Source organism: Pristis pectinata, chromosome 15, assembly GCF_009764475.1.
Source record: "Pristis pectinata isolate sPriPec2 chromosome 15, sPriPec2.1.pri, whole genome shotgun sequence".
In the NCBI taxonomy this organism is placed as follows: Eukaryota; Metazoa; Chordata; class Chondrichthyes; order Rhinopristiformes; family Pristidae; genus Pristis; species Pristis pectinata.
Genome location: NC_067419.1, coordinates 14,443,027 through 14,466,028, shown reverse-complemented (window position 1 = coordinate 14,466,028; position 23,002 = coordinate 14,443,027). Strand labels below are relative to the sequence as shown.

The window sequence follows — 23,002 nt, the reverse complement described above, 5'->3', positions numbered from 1 at the left end:
TTAATTTTACAAAATTTATTAACTCATGTCTAGTCTTGAAACACATGATCATGAGTTTTGAATTACAAAAGACTAATATGATTCAAGCAAAATATAATGCTGAAATCTGCCTTTGAATTAAAACTCCATTCTTATTCCACAACTGTGCATGATGAAAGCCTGTCTATGACTAAAATTATTTTCTTAAAATATATAAATTCCATTTTTTAAAGGAGTAATCTTCAAACATGCATCTTTTCCCATTGATTTGGTGATGAAGTTCTCAATTTTAGAGATACTTTCCTGTTACATGCCAGACCGATAAAATACATTATTCCTCGGGTATAGGCTGGATACACATATTCATCCTATTTAGGAAACTGTTGCTACAGAAATATATGGCTTTGAGTTTCCAAGCCCGTAAACTCTCCATCATGGCTTCTACCTCTAAACCATTGCTTATTACTGCCCCTGGTGCAGAAACCCTTAGCCACTCTGTGATAACAGTGGCAGACCTCCAGTGCTCACTTGGCCAACCTCCCAGCCCCAACCTTTCATGAGCTTGTGTCATTCCAAAGCTCTGCCGCTTGTAGCCTAATCTGCTCCATTTCACCCATTACCCTTGTACTCATCATGAGAATTTACAGAATTTATAAAATGGCTGATGTAAGAGCAGTGGGATGACCTAATTAATTTCCTGCATCACAAAATCGATATCCTTATGTTTTCTATAAAACCAACATGCAGTTATTTTACAAAACCTACACTGCTTGTGTGTAGTGGAAATATTTGTATATTTATATCTGAGGTCAACATTTGTTGCAGATTAACTCGCCCATTTGAAATGCATCTATAGTCTTTCGTAATGAGCAATCAGTACGTAATCTGAATGTCAATTCCATGCATGGATCACGCAATATGTGGCAAAACAGAATCCTGTGTATTCTGGTGGAATGCTGCATAAACTCAGAACTGTGAAATAATTGTGTTCACTCTTTCTGCTTTTATCCCTCTTAACTAAGAGTGTATAGCACTGGTAAGTATTCAACAGAATTACATGGTTAATGCTGAAAGAAATTACATTTGTGTACGTAGTGTCGAGCAATGTGCTCCTGGCAGATTTGCAAAGATCTGCTGTTGAATGATGCATCCAATCTTCGCATTATTTTTCTTCTCAAATTGGAAAGCTTAGGCCAGTATCAGAAATGCAGCATCACCTAAGGTCAGGAAAAGGGAAGCAAAAAACAAATTGCTGGAGGAACACGGCGGGTAAAACAGCATCTTTGAAGGTTGGTGGGGGGGGAAGATAGACTAAAGTTGTACAGCACGGGAATTGTGGATGTTTCAGATCGAGACGCTGCATCAGGACTGAGAGTGGAGAAGGAAGATAGGTATAAAGAGGAGAGGGGGAGGGGTGACTCACGGGCCAGTAAGTGATAGCTTGGACCAAGGAGCGGTGAAGGACGATGGGCAAGAGGAACCGGAATGGGAAGGGTGAAGCTGAAAAATAAAGAAGGCATCTGAGAATCTTTGGTCAAGAGATGCCATACTACAAGGGAGAAGAGAAACTGTTTTGAGGTGCTGGGAAAGAATGACCTAAAATAGGAGATGTTCGATACATCTTGCTTTCATTTCTGGATAACACACATTTAATAGGCCAGGGTAGGCAGAACAAGAAAAGGGAATTGACCACAAAAGTATCAATAAATAATGTAAGAAACAAAGGGATTAAATCTGCAGAATTAAAAGTGAGGCTATCAACACACACCATTATAGCAGAGAACACCTGTCAACAGGCTCTCGTAACTACATGGGCACTTGAATGGAGAAATCCTGAAGTTGTCATCAGTGAGTCTCTGCTCCTGCACACTGTATACTGCTTTTCAGCCTTCTCCATCAGAAATCATTGGTCTCAAAAGCACTTCAGGTTTTTAAGTCTTGTTCTGAAAATGGTTGCATGAAGTGTGAGTTTTTAATGGCATACAAATGCTGTGTATTGCCTTCTTTGGCCCTAATAAGCTGCTGAGCATAGTGTTAGTTCATCAGATAAATATTTTGGAATTCCACAGTTTATGATTTTTTTTTTTGGTTCATTAACTTTTCAGCTTCTACCTTAAATCTCAGTATACGTTAATGTTTATGCTCTTCTCTATGAAATATTTTGAAACCTGGTTAAATATTGTGCTGTCTTGAGAATGTGTAGTGCGCTTGATGATATTACTATTGTTGAACCCCAGAGATCCCTTAACTCTGTTGCCAGTGGGAACAGGAAAATCTAGGCCATAAAAGATACTTTGATCTCTGTGAGTGACTGTTTTGACGTGAGTTGCAACTGCGGAAGGATAGAGATGAAAAAGAGACCACTCACCAATCAGCAAGGTTCTCCTGAAAACTTTTTGAGTGCGATGGAGGTCTGGATTTCAAACCTTGGTTGCCAAAGCAGAACAATTTTCACTTGCATCAGTTCACAGTGATCAAAAATAGAAACGTTCTGAATTATAAGTAGGGAAGTTGAATTATTTAAATTGAGCTAAATACAGTTTTGGTATAAAGTAAGAAGTTGGACAACGGAATATTATAGCACCATAGCTGACCATAGTAGTTCAAATTCAGTAAGTAGACAGTGATCTGTTTAAAACGATCAGTTTATAATACTTCAACTCATTTCATATAGAAAGTGCTGGCAAAACAATGCAGCTCAATCAACCTTCATTGTAACATATAGAAAGGTTGCAATGGAGTTATCCAGTCCTAAACAGGCTTTATCTCACAGCTTGTTGCAATGTTCCCTGGTTCCTGACAGCATTCAGTTATACTTGCACTGGTGCTCAACAGCAGTTGTGGACAACTTGTTAATTTTCTTGTTTTAACTTTGTCCCCATCTGGGCACTTCTAACTTCTCAGAATCTTCACCTATTTTGGGTGTTGAGACATTCTTAAATGAAGATCAAAATTGACTGGTGTAAGTTCCACCCTTGCTGTTCTCCCAAGGAGGGAGTGGGAGAATATGGCAATTGTCCTTTACCTCTCTTATTTTCTAGCATTAAATCTTGTCTCTCAGTCCTGAGGCAGGGTTTCGACCCAAAACATGGACAGTTCCTTTCCTCCCATAGACGCTGCTTGACCCAGTGAGTTCCTCCAGCAGATTGTATTTTTGCTACAGATTCCAGCATCTGCAGTCCCTTGAGTCTCAAATATTGTCCTCCCCTTAGAATCTCGTACAACCAAAGGAGTTTCTGTATTATCTCCAGTTCAAGCTTAATGCGGGCCATAATAAGCAGTCCTACAATACTTGAAAACTAAACAACAAAGCATCATGCAGGAGGCAGAGCTAAGCTAATCTCACAACCGACAAATCGGATCAAAGCTTTGCAGTCCTACCACGTCTAGTTGTGATTTGCATAGGACAATTAAACAGCCAGTTGGAGGAGGATGCTTCAAGAGCATTGCCATTCTCAATGATGGCGGATTCTAGCATGTGAGTGCTAACGAAAAGGCTGAAGCATTGGCAACCACGTTCAGCCACAAGTGCCAAATAGATGATTACCTATCACCATTTTGATGTCCTCCTGAGATCCCCTATCATAGTAGCAAATCTCCAGCCAATTCAATTCACTCCACGTGATACCAAGAAATAGCACTGGCTACAGGACCAATCATCATCCCAGCTGTAGTACTGAAGACCTCCACTCCAGAACTAACTGTGGCTCCAGCTAAACTGTTTCAGGACAGTTGTTATCCCACTGTTATCAGATTCTTGAAAGGACCTCTTGTGTGCTGAAAGATGAACTCTTAATCTCCCAGTGTACCTCGTTATGTCCCTTGCATTTTATTTGTCTACCTGCACTGCACTCTCTGTAACTGTAACACCATATTCTGCATTTTATTTTTTCTTTTTTACTACCTCAATGTACTTGTGTATGGAATGATCTGTCTGGATGGCAAGCAAACAAAAGCTTTTCCCTGTATCTTGGTGCATGTGACAATAATAATAAACCACTTCCAATTCCAGTTACAACCTGGCAACTACCCAGCAGTGTGGAAAATTGCCCAGATATGTCTCATTCACAAAAAGTAGGACAAGTCCAACCTCTCTAATCTTGGTCAGCAAAGTGATGGGAACCATTGTAGATGGGGCTGTTAAATGGCACTTGCTCATGAATAACCGACACACTGCCCAGGTTTAGATTTTGCCAGGACTACTTGGCTCCAGACTTGGTCACAGTCTTGGTTTCAAACATTGACCAAAGAGCTGAGATGAGAATGACTGCACTTGTTGCCCTGATGCCGTTGGACAGAGTGTGGCCCTGGTAAAAATAAAGTTACTGGGTGTCAAAAGGAAATCACGGCAATGGTTAGAGTCCTGTCTTGGATAAAGGGACATGGTTGTGGTTGTTGGAAGTCAATCATCCCAGCCCCAGGACATCACTGCGGGAGTATCTCAGGGCAGTGTCCTAGGCCCAGCCATCTTCAGCTGCTGCTTTCTAATGACCTCCCTTCCAACGTAAGGTCAGAAGTGGCGATGTTTGCTGATGATTGCACAAAGTTCATTTCCATTTGCAACTCATCAAATGAAGCAGCAAGACCTAGATAATATTCAGGCAGGGGCTGATAAGTGCCAAGTAACTTTCGCACCACAGAAGTGCCAGCCAATGACCATCTCCAACAAGAGACAATATGACCACCTACTCTTTACATTCAGTGGTATTACCATCATTCAGTCTTCCACAATCAGTATCCTGGTGTCAGCTCTGTCCGGAATCTCAATTGGACCTGCCACATAAATAAGAGGAAGAATCTGTGGGTTGATGGGAAGTTGCAGCAAATAAAGAAAAAATGTGATTAGAGTAGGATTCGTGTAAAAATGGATGTTTGATGTTGTTTACGGATTTGCTGGGCCAAGGGACTTGTTTCCTTGCTATGTCGCTATGATTTTGTATCATCATTACCTGGATGTGACCCTTAGGGTGATTGGGAGGTTAGTAGTGGGTGGTGGTTCCAAGCATAATTCTGAAGATGAAAGTAAGGCCACTGATTCATAATGAGATCAGTTTAGTTTTTAGTCAGTGAGCAGGTGGCAACCTCGGAACTGTGCAAGCCCCATCATGAACAAAGCTTTTGTTGGGACTTTTACAGATCAATTCTGACAGTACTAAGATTCTGAGGCAGTTGTATTTCCAGGCTGGCAGGCTTTAAGGATCAACACACATAACACCTCCAAGATCAGCCCAGTTTGCTTCTGAGGAAGGAGTTTATGAGTCCTTGTTCCACCCAAGAAACCTCAGGGCAGAATTTTGGTTGTCAGCTGTTCAATGCTGCACAAGGGCCATCATTTCAATGTGATAAACTGAGCAGTTGATGAAATAAATGGACTGCAACACTTGTTTATGTTGAACTTTGAAAGTCGTTTAGCTCCTTGGGCTTCCTGGGGAAATTAGAGATCAGTAATAAATGGAAGTCCTTTTTGTTTATTTGGATTCACCCCAGCGAAGGCAAATATTTTTATCAAAGATCAATTATTTCAATCATTTTGAGAGGATAATTATTGACATTCAAGAAAACACCAACTATTTTCTTTCCTTTGTTAACTGAAGTCTGCTTGGTTTCAATGTCTCTCTAAGGACCCATTCTAATATTTCCCAGGTCCAGGCATCACACCTACTCAAAGTTTAGTACAATGTCAGGGCACTAAAATTAGATTTGTAATCCAGACGCACAACATCATACTTTAAAGTCCAAGAATTTGAATTCTGTCATGCCAGGATGAAAATTTGAATTTGGTTTGAAAAATTGATTATGAAGCCACTGTAAAGATATTCCGGTTCACTAAATGTCATTCAGGGGAGGAAGTCTGTCATCCTGGCTTGGTATGGCTGACATGTGACTTCACGCCCACAGTGGTGCTAGACTCTTAACTGTTCTCTGAAATTACCCAGCAATTAGGGATGCAGAGTTTGCCTTCATCCCAAATGATAAATTAAAAAAAAGGTCAACTGTACAGCTCAACTCTCCCTACCCACCAAGAATATTGATAATCACTTGAAGCTGCGTTTTAAAAAATCTGGGTCCATGTGTATAAAATAGTCACCAACGTGTTCAAGAGGGGATCTTGAATAATTTAGTTTATCACAGAGAATGATAAGACGGTGGTTCCCATTATTGCAAGGAATGTTTGAGTTCAGTAGCACAGATGTACTTAAGGGTGTGCCAGATACATACATGAGGGAGAAAGGAATAGGAAGCTGTGCTGATAGTTAAATGGTGAAAAATGTGATGATGTTCATTAATAGGGATATTGGTCAGTTTAGCCGAGTGGGCTGTTCCATTACATTATATTATGCAATGTATGCATTGGCTGGCTTGCTCCTTATATTGAATCTACAACACAGGCGATTTTTATAGTTTGGGAGATATTGTACAGCAAACCCAATGTTTTCCAGAATCCTAGAATGGCCAAATTTGAAATTGAGAAAATAAAACTCAATTATGTTTATTATTGAAATCTGAAATAGGCAAAAAGGCAGCAAGTTGTAATGTGGGTTAAGATTGACACTAAAACTAGCTTTATATTCTTCTCAGATTGTGAAGTAAACACATCGTTGGTTTTGGAAGTGTCCCTTGTGATTTGCAGAGTATGTTAAAATGAAAGTTGCTGCATATGTCAGCAGAGGTTTGAAAAGCAAATCACTGATGGCAGTAGAAGTCTTTGAGGAACTTCAGATATAGCTTTGTTCCTGTTTAACCATATGGAAATATTTCACAATGGAATTCATATTCCAGAAAGTAAATTACTGGAGCTCCTTGTACATCTAACAACTCTTGTTTATAGTGCAATATTAACATGTTCAAAAATAAATGTGACAATCTGTTCTAATATATAAAACCTTGTAAAATATGTCAGATTTCAATACTAAACTTGATCATATCCATTTTTATTGTTGAAGACTTTTTTTTACTGTTGAATATTCCAAATTTAGATACACAGGTGACCCTGTGTTACGGCCGTTCGGGTAACAGAAATTCACCCTTACAGAATTCACAGATCATTACCCAAAAATTTGAGATATGGAATAAAATTCGTTTTTACAGGATTTAAGTGTGAGGGGGGGGGGGAAGCAAATAAATAAATTTTTTTTAAAATTTCAACTCATTTCTTGACACATGCTCAGATGATGCTGCTTCATGTTATGGAAAATCACAAGACGGGCCATTTTCTAATATCATGACCCCCACCCCATTATGCAGGAATCACCTGTATACTTAAAAATTAAAGAAATACATAGCACTGCATATATTGCATGAAATCTCCTTTGTGTAATGTGTATATCAAATATTGGTTTCAATTTCACTGTGCCTGGTGCGTAGAGAAATACATTGTGCATTGTTACTTGATATCACTATCTGGCAAGTAAGTTGATAAGACATTGTGACACACGTTATCTTGTGTTCATATCTGATTGCAGGCTTGGTAATACTTCCAGGTCAAAATCAAAAACAAGAATATTTTCCATAATCTGGAATTTTCCCTCTAAATAACTTTTCACATATTTTAGCTGTTTGCAATATGCTTTCATATGTCAAATAAAAGTACAAAATAAACCATCAAGGAAAAGAATGGAAACTGTTTGCACTGGCTTTTTGGTGTGTCATTTGTTCAAAAAAAACTACAATATATTGTTTAGGAATAGAGGTAGACCAATGAAACTCTTAAACATGATGCCATTCAATGATATGACTGACCTCCATGTTGACTTCATTTATCCAACTTTGATACACAGCTCACAATCTCTTTGCTTCATAAAAATCTGTTGATCTTGGTTTAGATGCAAGACAACTGGAAGTTTTTGTCACCCTTTCTATTGGAAAACAAGATTCTTATTTTGTTCTTTAACTGCTTATTATTCTGGAAATCTTTCATTCCATACTCACTTCCTGCAAATCCAACAAATTGTTTCCAGAGTTTCTGGTGTCCATGCCCAGTATTCTCTGCATTATGTTCTGTTGCCCTCATTGCGGTTACATTTCTCACGTGGAGTCTCATTTGCTCTCATTTACCTCACTCCATCTTTTCACTTATTTCCATTCCCTGTGATCTTCTATTTTTTCCCCCCTCATTTTCTTTTTTGGCCTGTACTTCCTTCTCCCTCATTGCATCAACATCTTACAATTCCTTTCTTCCCTTTCTCCCTCTTCCACTCTCCATTATTTGCTTACCAGAAATGTCACTTGTCACTTAATGGTCTATAATGGTCCACTAAAGCTTCCATTCTGCTGCAGGGCACAGTGACTATTGGGTTTGTTTGTGGGTAGTCGCCCAGGCATTTTTCCTTTTGCTGTATGCGAGACATGAAATGGTTTCAATGTGTATGGCAAGTGCACTTACCACTCTGCCCATCTTTGGATGATGAGGCAAGTCAAATTGTTGCCACAAATATCTAAGTAAAGCCCCATAGATTATGCAGATCTTGCCAAGAATTCTCTGTGCGTGCTTTTTGCCACGTTTCTTTGTGGTAAACTATGGACTCAGTGGCTCATGGCATTCAGAAGTTCACTACCAAATGAGAGAGGTATAGAATTGTAAGACACAGAAGGAAGCCATTTGACCCATCTACCCTGGCAGGCAACAGAAGAGCAAATTAAACAAATCAGATTCCCTGCTCTTGATCTTTAGACCTGTAGGCTAAGGCACTTTAAGTGATGTTAGCTTAATTCTTTTTCTAATGTTACCCATCAAAACAAATTCCTAGTACCTAGTAGTCTATTGCCACACCTCTTTCTCATACAGTACTGATCCTATATGTTTCAATCATACCCACAAATCTTTCAACAACAAACCAGTGCAGCTCAGAATCTTCACCTTAATCTGATTTTTCACCTTCCCTCCCCTCTTTTCCACGAGCATTTTTAGACCTTGAAGAAACCAAGAGGTTTTTTAGCCTATTTCTATTTCTATTTCTTAGCCTTGGTGTTTTAGCAAAGGAGTTGAGTCATTTTCCATGTCATTTTATTGGCTGAAGTTTTATAGCAAATGCAAAATTTAGGTCTTAACCCCATCTATGAACATAAAAAAGTGAAAACTGTGTGTAAGTGGATCTGTGACATTGGGAGGCAAAACATTACTGATGCTGTGCAAGCAAAAAGAAGCAACTTCTCAAAGGAGAACTGATGACCTAATTCAATTACTGAACATTAAAATTCAATATTGTGCTTTTATCTTAAATGTCTCCTTGTCCCCCTCAGAGAATATTTTTACAAGGAACTTTCCCTTTACTTAATGATCCTACCTCATTGATCATTAACATTTAGGGAAAGGAGATTGCTTAAGAAGTGCAGCACATCTGTTTGCTTCAAAAAATCACTAAAATAAGAGCTTCATTTTGAGAAAGCTGAAGCTAAAGCATCCTTATCTTCATCTTGCTGCAAACCATAAATTTTACTGTGCACCCTGTTGGAAATAATTCAAAATAGATTAACCAGGTGGGAATAGAAGGGAGGCTTGATATTTGTCATGCTGGCTCTACTTTGCATCTTTCACCTAAATAAAACATTCAAGGAGCTGCATTCAGCCATTACATATGGGATGTCAGTTGGACTTCCATTACCTGAGTTAATGACTAAAATAATTTAGGTTGGTCTTTGGGTATCACAGCCCATTTTGTTTGCTGCAGGACAACTCCAACAGCTTCCAGAATGCTGTATGAAGTGGAGACTGGGATTAAATATCCACTTTACAGAGATTATATTTCTGTTTTTTTTCATCAAACATTTGTGTTGTGCGTTGGGTTTCATTTTCTACTGCCAATACCCATGTTTCCTGTTTAATGAAAACTGATAGTTTCTGAATGATGTCCTGACCTGGCTTGGATGGTAGGCATTAGTCTACTGTGATTTGGATAAGTATTGCTTTCTTTATCAATGTGAGCACTTGGGTCAGCTTGACTTTGGAATCCTCCACTTCCTGGTGTTGTAGTGTCAACACTGAGTGTTCTTGCTGCCACTGGAGAAGAAGCTGCTGTTCCAATACTGCGCTAATTTGGTCATCAAGGAATTTCCTCTTCTCTCTCAGCTTTTCTTGCTATTAGAGTAAGGCACATTAAACATGCAAGCTGCTTTTCAGCTCTCCCTCTTCTCAGTCACATTTATCACTATCACCTTAAAATCAGAGGAGAAACTGCATTTCCTCTAGGCCATTAGACCATTAAAAAACAGTAGGAGCAGAAGTAGGCCATTTGGCCCCTTGAGCTTGCATTATCATTCAATAAGATCATGGCTGATCCAACTTTCCCCTCCACTTTTCCACTCTATACCCATAAGGGTTGATTCCCTAACTGATTGAAAATCAATCTATCTATCTCTGCTTTGAATCTATTCAAGGATTCAGCCTCCACAGCTCCCTAGGGCAAGGAATTCCAACAACTCGCAACTCTTTGGAAGAAGTCATCCTTCCTCATCTCGGTCTTAAATGGACACTCCCTTATTCTCAGACTTTGCCCTCTTGTCCTAGGTTCCCCCAAGAGGGAAAATATCCTCTCAGCCTTCATCCTGTCAAGCCCCCTATGGTGATCAATAAGGTCCTTGCTCATTCTTCTGAACTCCAATGAGTACAGGCAAAAAACTCTATCACTTTTCTTCATAAGACAATCTCTCCATACCTGTGAATCTTCTTTGAAGTATCTCCAGGATAATATATCTTTCCTTTGCCAAGAGGACCAAAACAGTACGGAGTACTCCACATGGTTTCACCAGTGCCTTGTACAGTTATAATAGGTCTTCCCTACTTTTATATTCCAATCCCCTTGAAATAAAAGCCAATATTCCATTGGCCTTCCCAATTACCTGCTGCACCTAAATGCTGTTTTTCTGTGTTACATGTGAGGACCTCAAAATCCCTTTTGTTATTGAGCTTTCTGCAGTCTTTCTCTATTTAGCTTATAATCTGTTTTATCATTCCCTCTTCCAAAGCGGAAAATCTTCACATTTTTTCCCCACATTATTTTCCATGTTAAATGCACACAAAAAGGACAAATCAATCTGGACAAAATCACTTGCCCAAATGCCAGCCTTCCCTCAATCAGTAGTTCTGGGGAAGGGCTGCACTCACTAAAGCTCAGTGTGCATATTGTCAGGACTACCCTGCTCTCGGCATCATTGCAGCTTTGATCCAAATATGAACATAAGAAGTGGGTTGAGGGTGACTACCTTCAATTGAGAATGCCACCAAAGAGATTCAGTAAAACTCAAGTCAGTGGGGATTGCTGGAAACATTTCAGTGACTGGAATCATTCATCTTGCAAAACGTGTGCAATTATGGTTGCTGGAGATTAATCATGTCAAGCAGGATATCATTGCAGGAGGTTATCAGGGCAGTTTCCTTGGCCCTATTTTCTTTAGCTGTTTCCTCAATACTCTTCCCTTCTTCATTAGGTCAAACCTGGGCTATTTGCTGATTACTACATAATATTCTGTTTTGTTCACAACTGTTCAGAAAATGAGGTATTCTGCACACCCTGTGTGGCAAGATCCGGGCAGTGCTGAGGCTTGCACAGATGTAGGAGGTGACATTTATACCACCTACACAGTAGTCAATGACTGTTTCCATCAGGTGAGTGTTTACCCACCTCCTCTTGACATTCAGTGATATTACCATCACTGGGTCCTCCACCATCTGCTACCTGCAGGGTGGTTAGGTGAGGGGTGCATAGTGGAGGAAATGCTACCACTGACATTAAAATGAACTGAACCAGCCCTATAAATAGCTTGGTTTATATTGTATAAATAAATAAACAGAAGGGGTGTTCTGTCAAGTGGCTCATCTAACGCCTTGCACCTACAAGGCGCATCAGCTGTGATAACATTCGAGAAGCTCAACAGCACGCAGGGCAAAGCATTCCTCACTCTAGCACCTTAAGCATGCATTTCCTCTGCCACTGGTGCACTGTTGCTCAGTGTGCATTCTCTGCAGGAAGCCCTACAGCAATTCAATACAGTTTCTTTGGCAACACCTCTGAAACCCATGAGTCCCACTAGCAAGAAGGACAAAGGCAAGCTCACTTCTAAGGCATTGCATCCTGGCTTAGTGAAGGAATGATTGAACATAATTGGCATTGGTCCAGAATCTTGCATCAGCCTACCTAACAGTATTCTAGATGGTTCTTCACCACTGTGTCCTGCAGTTTGTAAAAGGCAGCCTTCCCAAGGGCAGCTAGAAGTGGGAAATAAATGGCAGCCTTTCTGGAATGTCCACACCCTGTAAATGAATTAGAAGGACTTATTTCTGAACTCTTGTGCTATGAAGTTTGTTCCTGAGTCTCCTCGTAGATTAGCAAGTCTTTGTAACCAGCTGTAAATTCAGACTTCAAAATGGGCTCCATTGCTGATATTGTAGGACTGGTTTCATACAATATGTGAGAATGCATTCAGGCAGAAATTCACCTTTGGTTGCTTGATCAATGTACTAACGTGCGCTCGTTGTGATCCACTTCTGGACTTTAACACTGCACATTTATCCCACATCAGTAAGGATAAATTATGTGTGAGTCAAGGTTTTGGAACACTTGTTTGATTAGAATATGCACACTCATTTACTGATCTTTCTATTTCAAGAAGATTGTATATTGAAAGTAAAAGATTTTATTCTTCGTAAGTTTCCACATTGTACTATTGAATCCAAAATTAGCCTACTTTCAACGGATAAAGATTGATCCTCAAGCCTTTTCTCTTGGTTATTGATTACAATATTCAATTCAGAAGTACGTTTCATAATTAACTAACCTCCTCATCCTCCATTTGTTCTCAAGTGACACTTTTGCAAGAAGTAGTATGATGAATCTGTGCTGAATTTTATCTGTTGTCATGGAGAAGTATCTGTTGCTGTGATATCATTTACAGTACTCTAAAAGGTAAACAGTGATTCATCAGATGTATAATTTGAATTTAAAATCGCAAGGAAAGGTTCAGCAATGTCAAATTGCTTTGGAGTTGATGCAACACACGCACAGACACACATTCGGTTGTGATTTGAAGAAACTGCTTCTGAAGTTAAAACCATTCAGTGTCTAATTAGAAGTCTCTTTCCTTACAGTAACCTAGAAATTGGCATTGTCGCTGTTGACGCTCTAATGCCTAATGAATTAGTACCACACTATGCTGTTTTAGTAGAGACAACACATGATTTAAATGATGTGAATTAGTGCCTCCGTTCAGGTAGGATTTAAGAGGAAGCATTTCTCCGAGCATTTCATTGACTGTGAGTTCCAACCCTTCACCGCACCGGCACTGCAATATTGTATACCAATTCCAGCCAGGTTATGGACAACGCTGTGCATTTCACAGATGAAGATTGTACTGTGAATTATAGAAACAGAAGAGGATGAAAAGCAAAAAAACCTGCAGATGTTGTAAATACGAAATGAAAACAGAAAATGGCAGAAATATTGTAAGTAGAAAGACGAATGAGGACAAAGGAGGAGGGGAACAGATCCAGTGCCAGAACTGCGAGGTACAAAGTACTGCAGCTGCTGGAAATCAACAGTAAAAACAAATGCTGGAAATACCCAGCAGATTGGGCAGCATGTGAAGAAAGAAAAGCTGAGGTAACGTTACAGGATGAAGACTTTTCATAAGATACAAACTGGAAAGACTGGTTAACTGGCATTGTTGAATTCACTACTGAGTCCCAAGAGCCACAATGTAGCCAGACTGAAAATGAAGTGCTGTTCCTTGAGCTTATGTTGATTTTCATTGGAACAGTTAAAAGGCAGAGAGAAAGTGTTAAAGTCAGATTCAGGTGGTGTTCTTCAAAATGATTACTAATCAGTATCTCCTGTCATACTTTCCCATGGAACCACAGAAGATATAACACTTGGCCTTTTACCTCATTCAACCATCCAGAGAAGTAGTTTCACTTATGCTTTTAATATAGTGCATTGTATTTGGTGCTCATGGTGTGGACGTCTCTGTATTGGAGAAACCAAGCATGGGTTGGCTGAACACTTTTGTTCAGTCCACATTGGTAACTCAGAGCTTCTTGTTGCCTGTCGCTTTAATTCTCCTTCCCATCCTTCCTCGAATCTTTCTGACTTTGATCTTTACACTTTTCCAGTGAACTCTAACATCAACCTGAGAACAGCACCTCATGTTTTGACTTTACAGCCCTCAGGCCTCAACACTGAATGCAACAATTTCAGATAACCAGTTTGTGTCGGAACTGGCCACTTCTGATGAAATATTATTGCTTCAGATCTATTTCTTATAAATGTTTAACAAAAAGGCATTAAAACCAAGAAAAAGTGTGAAGGACACCTTGCTTTGAATTTTTGTAGTGTAAATCTTTTGAGGTTTCTTAAAATGATGACCAATAATCAGTATGTTTGGGTTTCTAAAGTGTAGTCAAGTGGATTATCAGCTGCCAATGGAAAAGAGAAAATTAATGCTGATAGATGAAAGTGAACCAATCAGAGACCATTGACGTGATCGATTAGGCTAGGCTGTGAAAGTGGGCATCAGAATTCAGTTCATTGATCTGAAATGTAATTTAATGTGCACACATCTAGAAAAGTACCGTGACATTTATTAATTCCATACATTACAGTAATTGAGAAGGCTGCTGTTCAATTACTTGGATACAATGAAAAGTAACAACTCAATATCTTGCATGAATTTAGCACTAGGATTTTTGACCTTTTTTGCACAGTTCATGGCACCTACATTATTGCCCAACATGTTTTTAATGGAAAGCGTTGCCGTGAGAGGAATTGCTTGTTAAAGAATTTGATTTACCCTCATGATTAAATGTAAAGCAAAACAAACAGAAGAAGCATTAGAATTTAGTTTCCTTTCACTGTTGGGTATATCATTGGATAGAGGAGTTAATCTTAAGCCCTTGAATGAATTCTCATTTGGGGGCAACCAGACCCCTTTCTTGTTGCCACCAGGTGCACCCAATGTTAGCAGTGTGTTCCATCCTCTTGGTTTTGAGTCCTAATTTCCCTGACATGTCTGTGTGACCTATAATGCACTGTCTTTTCTACAAAAACATGTGCCTCGGTTCTCCAGAGCAGATGGAAGTGATACCATAAATGGGCATCAATATTTTTGCCCTGGTGAAAGTTTGATTGCATGCCCCTACCTTTGCGAGGAGGATTGGAATAACAATCTGAATCCCTTCAGAGGGCCACTCATGAAAGTGGATGCCACAAACTTTCTGAGAGGTCCTTCTGGCTTGTGTCCCACTGTGCTCTGACATCTGATTCTGCAGCTGGTCCAATGACAGAGCAGCAACTTCCAGTGGCTTCTCAGTGGATATGCTGGGAAATCTGCCCCTTGAACACTCTAGCTTGGGTTGGGATCTGAGGGATATGGGGAGGTTTAAGCTGAATGACATTTTTAAATTAGTTGCGTTAATTAGAGTCATAGAGTCAACAGCACGGAAAACAGACCCTTCAGCCCAACTGGTCCATGCCAACCAGGATGCCCCAACCAAGCTAGTCCCATTTGCCAGCATTTGGCCCATAACCTTCTGAACCTTTCCAATCCATGTACCTGTCCAACTGTCTTTTAAAAGTTGTTATTGTACCTACCTCAACCACTTCCTCTGGCAGCTCATTCTACATAAATTCCACCCTTTGTGTTTTAAAAAAAATGTTGCCCCTCAAGTTTCTATTAAATCTTTCCCCTCTCACCTTAAACCTATGCCCTCTAGTTCTCGATTCCCCAACTCTATTTCACCTTACCTATGTCCCTCATGATTTTATACACCTTTATAAGATCACCTCTCAGTCTCGTACACTCCAAGGAATAAAGTCCTAGCCTGTCCAACCTCACCCTTTAACTCAGTCCCTCAAGTCTTAGCAACATCATTGTAAATCTTTTCTACACTCTTTACAGTTTAATAACATCTTTCCTATAACAGGGCAACCAAAACTGAACACAATACTCCAAGTGCCGCCTCACCAGTGGCCTGTACGACCACACCATAACCTCCCAGCTTTTATACTGAATGCTCTGACTGATGAAGGCCAGATACCAAGCACCTTCTTCACCACCCTGTCTACCTGTGATTCCACTTTCAGGGAACCATGTATTTGTACTCCAAGGTCCCTCTGTTCTACAACACTCCCCAGGGCCCGACCATTCACTGTGAAAGTCCTACCTTGATTTGACTTTCCAAATGCTCACCTCTCATTTATCTGAATTAAACTGCATTTGCCATTCCTCGGCCCACTTAGCTGATCAAGATCCCCCTGTAATCAATTAATTAGTGTAATTAATTGTTTAAAATGAATTTAAAGGTATTTATATTTTTCAACATGCCTATTTATTATTTTTTGAAGCATTTTAGTAATTTTAATTTTTTTTTTTACAGTGTTGTTTAATTTTTGTTGAGTTCATTGCCTGTGAATATCAGTCTTCTGGCAGCCAGTGGGCCTGCGGTAAAAGTTTAACTGACTTCTGTCAAAGCATTTGCACAGTGGGGTGTGTTACCTTCAGCAGGAAGGCCCTGAGCCTAGAGGGTCTCACCTGTCAGCAGATCACCTGGGGGATCAGGTTGCTGCTGAAGGTGAGCCTTTAGAAGAGCTCCAATTGCAGGCGGTTTGCCACCAACTGAGACAGAATGCTGCTTGAAACGTCCTCCTGTTGTGCATCATGGACCAAGTCCAAGGGCAGCAGGTTATAGGAGCCATCAGCTGGTCTTCCTCCTCCTAATTACCCACAAACATAATCTAGAATTTTATAATCTTTCCTTCATGATCATTGGAGCAAAATGCTGGAATGATATACCCAATGGTGCAGTAGAAATGACCACCATCTGAGTGTGGAGTGCTGGAGTACAGTGCACAGTCTTGGTCCCCTTATTTGAAAAGGGATATCCTTGCATTGGAGGCAGTCCAAAAGAGACTCACTAGACTAATTCCTGGCATGAAAGGGTTGTCCTATCATGAGCAGATAAAGAAATTAGATCTATATGCTTTGGAGTTTAGAAGAAAGGAAGGTGACCTTACTGAAAACATAGAAGATCCTTGGTGGGTACGATAGGGTAGACGTCTAGAGGACCCACTAATGGGTAAATCTCAAATGAGGGAACAGGATTACAAGATAAGGGGGTGGTCATTTAAAACTAAGGTGTGTAGGAACTTCTCACAGACAGTGGTGGATCTCTGGAATTCTCTACCCTTGAGGGTTGGAGCTAGATGACTGGGGTATTTAAAGACGAAGTGGACAAATATTTGAAAGATCATGGAATCTAGTAACTGGCACAGAAGCAGATTTGAGGACAGGGGCAGGTCAGCCATGATTGATTTGAAAGACAGGTCAGGTTTGAGGGGCCGAGTGGCCTACTTCTGCTCCTATGTTCTTATATTCTGAGCTGCTGAAGTTCTTCACCAGCATATTCTCAGTTGGGAATGGACAATACATGATAGCCAGCAAGTTGGTGAGTAGGGTGTTCCAGGCTGGATGAGAACTGATTATTTTCCCAGTGTCACATAGACCACAAGGTTTGACTCTTATCAACACCATTACTAACAATTTATGCATGCAATGATCTCTAAGCTTCTGTTATGCTGACCTGTGCCTCGTCGAGTTGCATCTGACTGCAGGAGGAGAGAGTGCACACTTCAGAAGAAGCCATGGCTTAGTGACAGTGATGCGACCAATGAGTCTGAAGGATATGGTTTAATTTTCCTCTCCAGAGGTTTGAGCACAAACTCCAGGGTGGAGCTGAAATAGTTCCACACTGTCAAAGATGCAGCCTGCAGGATGAGCTGTTAAAACGGGGCCCTGCCTGCTCCCATGTGTATGTAAAATAACCTCCTGAACTATTTGGATGTATAGATGGTTTTTCTCTTGTGTCCTGGTCAATAGTTATGTCTCAACCAACATCTGGTTACCTGGTCATTATCTTAATGCTGTTCATGGAACTTTGATGTGCATGAACTGAATTTCACAGTACAATACAGATTTACAGAAACATATTTATTTATTAGTCAAATGTACATCGAAACACACAGTGAAATGTGTCTTTTTTTTTACTGAGAAAGTGTATCACCCTCTGTTTACCTATTTGGTGCTTTGACAACCACTATTCTCATTATTACGATGGACTTTTTTCCTCTGATGCACAAGAAAAGTATTTGTAAAAACATTGAGAAGGTCTGCAGGGCATATGGTGTGAATGGAGTGCTGGGTGTTTACTGCAGTCGGACTGGATTATGGCATCACAATCAGATGCTTGCAAAGCAACACTTCCCAGATGTAATCAGATACTTTGTGTCACAGCTTGTCTGAAGACTTGCAAGTTCAGGCAGCTACATTTCATTAAGGGTAATAACTAAAGAGAAAACATGGAATGAGTTGACTTTACATCTGTGGTTCCCAACCTTGTCCATCACTGGGGTTTCTTGCACATCATGTCTACAAGACAAAGATCCCCTACCAACTGTACAGCACCACACTCTGAATATAAAGGTTCACAGCAATACCCTGGAAAGGGTGGACCACTTGGAGCCACGTCTCAGTAAAGGCAGAAATTTGGAGTTTGAAGGTCAATACCCCAAATCTGGCACAAAAGTAATGGCCTGCGTGCAGCCTTAATCCCTGCCAATCTAAATGCTCCTGAGACTTAGACTACTGACTACAGTTACCTCAAGGGTGCTGGCACCCATGCTATTTCTGCAAAATCTCCATGACTGCCAGTAGAATAAGTGAACCAATGTCAGCACCCTCTGCCAGGCCAAGGTCTCCAGCAATTAGGCCCTAATTACACTCAGTTGGCTCTGTAGTTCACGTTGTCTGAGACTCCCAAAGCAGACACTCTAATTTGAGTGCTGTCATGATTACCGGAGTCAAGATTACCAGAGGGACAAATGAGATGGATCATTCTCAAAGCCGCCTTTTAAAAAAAAATTGCAATATTCCTTCTGACTCTTGGGAATCCCTGGCCCATGAGTAAACAAAGTGGAGGAGCATTCAAAATGGTGTTGAGAACCTTGCATTGAGAGCAGATGGGAACCCACAGTAACTGGTGGAAGGAGTCCCCCACCTCACAGGCTATCCACTCTCCTGCCCTATCAAACCCCTCCTGCCCCATCTGTAGAGGAGTCTGTGGATTCCACGTTTGCTTCAGAACCAAAGTGGAAATAAGTTGTTCTCAATTCCGTGGGACACTGTCTAAGAAAAAATGGATTAACGAGGTTCATCAACAACTTAAGGGTTTTGTTGTATTATTCAATTATGGGTTGGAGGATTATGAACAGTATGGACGTTGGTTGTCTTTCATCCAGTGGCTCCCAAGTTCCTATCATCCTAGTTTTACATTTTAGTCCCATACCATCTGCTTACTTCTGCCAAATATTCTATTCTGTTGCTCATGCCACATGTACACAAGAAGAGCTCTTCCAGTTAATGCAAGTGAGAATTAACATGGCTGCTTTAACATGACATAACTTTGCTTTTTAATTATGAATCTACAACCATGTTTATTTTTTTCTACCTGACTGCCTGCCAGTGTGCAATTTCTCTTCATTGCTGCCTGATCAAGACTGACCCAGCAGTGGATTGAGAATGTTGAGCGGGAAGAAAAAAAGTGTCTTGAATTATCTGAAAAAAGCGAAACCTTTCGAGAACAGAATGAAAGTCTTGATTTCCTGAAGCTCTTACATGCCCCATCAATTACAAATGTTTCGCAATGCACATCCTACATTGTTTCCATTGAAGTATTTTTCATACTTAATGGCAGTTGTATCTTGCTACCTTGTAATTACTAGATTGTTCTTGTTTTGATTTGAAATTCTCAATGACTCAACCAGTTTATCTAATGGGTGAGAAGCAAAAAAACTGCAGACACTGGATGTCTGAAATAAAAATAGGAAATGCTAGAAATACTCAGCGGGTCAAGCAGCATCTATGGAGAGAGAAAAAGAGTTAATGTTTCAGGTAAATGACCCTTCATTGGAACGATCTGAAACATTAACTCTGTTTCCTCTCCACAGATGGTGACTGACCTGCTGAATATTTCTCGCACTTTCTCTTTTATATCCAGTGATTGGTAAGTAGATTGCAGGTTTAAGCCGTCGTCCATTTCCAGTGAATTGAATGCAATATCTGGGTCGTTGTGTCGGTGCAGTCTTGACGGAAGGGCAGCACAGTCAAAGCTGACATCTTTCAGATGAGTCATTCAGTAGAGTTCCTATCTGATCTTTCTGTTGGATGTAAAAATCACATGAACTGTTTCAAAGAAGGGCAAGAATTTATTCCTGATGTCCTGGCCAACAATTATTACTCAACTAAAACCTCAAAGGAAATCTGGTTATTGCCACTTTATTGTTTAAGGGGGCTTGCTGTGCATAAATTGGACACCATATTTATAGTACACTAAATTACTGATAAAAGGTTGACTTAAAAGGTGCGAACATAAAAACAAGCTTGTCCTTTATTTGTCATAATAGAGTGAAGTAGTTAGTAATCATGGAGCTTTTTTGTGTCTTTTTGGAGCTGAGTTCATTTGTCTTGCCACTGGAGTTAAATGGATGCTCCTTTGTACTACAGTCCTGTGCTTGGTCAGTGTCTGGCCATCCTGCTGTAAGTGTCATTATGTGCGCTTAGGTTTAGTATAAGCCCACATTATGAATTTATTAACAGCCTGTCAATGTACTTGACAGAAAGCTCACACATAATAATAGCTTTTGGGGCAAGGAACTTGAAAGCAACATCATTGGGCCTGTAACCCAGCAAGGAATTACCTACGTTATGAAAGGAGGAAGGGAAGAAGACTGTGAGAAGACAAAAGGAAATTAATAAATGCACATGAAGAAACTGATTCAAACTGTGGAAATGTGTATCACACAACAATAAAGGTGTACTGCTTCCAGCTGCATATAAAACAATTTGTGCAAGAAATAGAGCTCTATTGGAATTATATTTATATCCCATTAGCAAATTAATATTAATTATACTTAATAGATGGTATAAACAGAACACATTTTGAAACTCATTTATCACTTGTGCCACCAACCATAATTAGCTGTAAAATTTTATTACACAAGAGTCCACTTATGAAGTATGATTCATTTCCCATAGATCTCTTGATTGCATTTTCTGTACTCACACTATTTCAAACTTCCCTGATGCATTTGTGTATGTCTGCCTCCAGTTAATTGACTGGTTGAAAATGCAAATACCTGTGGGTAGAGTCAGATTAATACCATTTGCAGTCATAACAGGTTCCTTTGCAATTTATAGTGACCTAGAAATTGGATCCCACCCAAAGCAGTGCAAGTGCCTAATAAGGTGGCAGTGGGAGATTGACAGCTTGGTCTAGAAGTCTTATTGGGGTTGAATTAATGGAAATCAACTAAGGCTCTTTGGAAAGTCTGAGGTGAGTAGCCAGACGCAACTATGAGATCCAGAGATGGCTGGCAGTGGCCAGCGATTTTTATTGAAGGCACTCCTCTTCCTCCTGGATCTATATTAAGGGGGAAAAAGTACTTCAAGCTGCTTTTTTGCAGCTTGCATGGTTAATTATAGTCTGGGTTTACATGAGGGCTAGAAATAGGCAATAGGCCCCAGACTTGTATTTGCAGTAGACCCTATGACATCTTTGGGCAAATACCTTGCATGTCTGGGGAAGAGCTCTAGGCCACATGTTTCATACCACTTTTCCAACGGGTCAAGCTTGCACTTGGTCCTTGGCTTATTGCACCCTTTCCAAAGGTGAAACTGGTGCAGTGCATTCCAACTTCTGAGGCTCAAATGAAATTCCCCAGCAATGCTTTACATTGCCATACTGATAGCTTAGACAATGAATGCTTCTCTATAAGTTTCCGTTGCCCGAGACCAACAGTGAGATAATCTCTGCAGTCATTTCACCTCATTAGCCATTAGTGATGTTAATTCATAAGGAAGTGTTATAAAATTAATCTCATTTAACAATGCAAAAGAGGCAATAATTTCTTCAATTTTGAGTGCATGCATGTATAGAACTTTAGCTTGATCACATTTGGAGTATTGTGTGTAGTTCTGGTCACCCCATTACGGGAAAGACGTGAAGATTTCGGAGAGGGTGCAGAAGAGGTTAACTAGGATGTTGCCTGGATTGGAGAGTGTTGGCTACAAAGAGAGGTTGGACAAACTTGGATTGTTCGCTGGAGCATCAGAGGCTGTGGGACGACCAGATAGAAATATATAAAATTATGAGAGACGTGGATAGAGTAGGTAATCAGAGTCTTTTTCCCAGGGTGGAATTGTCAAATACTAGAGGGCATAAGTTTAATTTAAGAGGGGGAAAGTTTAAGGGTGCGAGGCAAGTTTAAGGGAAAGTTTAAGGGTGCGAGGCAAGTTTGTTTTTACACAGAGTGGTAAGTGCCTGGAATGTGCTGCCAGGTGAGGTGATAGAAGGAGATATGAAAAACGACATTCAAGAGGCATTTAGACAGAGACACAAACAAGTGGAGAATAGACGGAAATAGACCACATACAGGCAGATGGGATTAGTTAGATTGGCATCATGGTTAGTGAGGACGTGGTGGGCCAAAGGGCCTGTTCCTGTGCTGTACTGCTCTATGTCCTATCTCAACTTTTAACATTAGTAAAGCAGTGTTTCTGCTTGTAAATTGTGGGAGTATCATTTGGTAAAAAGAGAGAATATTTTGCTGATGGGTAATTTTTTTAATGTTTATGCTGCTACTTTAGTAATACTGTGAGGAAGTTTCTGTCAGGCTTCACACTGTGGGGAATATCAAAATGATATCATGCTTCCAAGTTCTCTTAAGATTTTACAATACCATGCAGGTTTTAATATATTTTGTGAGTGTTAACAAACAGATGGGAGAGGAGCTGCAGGCGTGATATAATAAGCACACCAAACTAGTTCCTTTTCCCAAGAGTAAGTTTTGCAGCCAGCATTGTAAGTAAGGTGCTGCTGACAGTGAATTGATTATGAATACAGTTTTATACTGCATTAGGTAAATTTCAAGAACTATTTGGCATGGTCCACACACATCATTTTCCTCTTCTTGAATACAAAAAC

General features: G+C 40.1%; 1 protein-coding gene across 4 annotated transcripts in view; it reads left to right on the top strand.

Annotated features, from left to right (window-relative positions):
- The window catches only part of ptprz1a (protein tyrosine phosphatase receptor type Z1a), a 206,266-nt gene that overhangs the window by 40,579 nt on the left and 142,685 nt on the right, over positions 1-23,002 (top strand). The gene's annotated exons all lie outside the window — the stretch shown is intronic.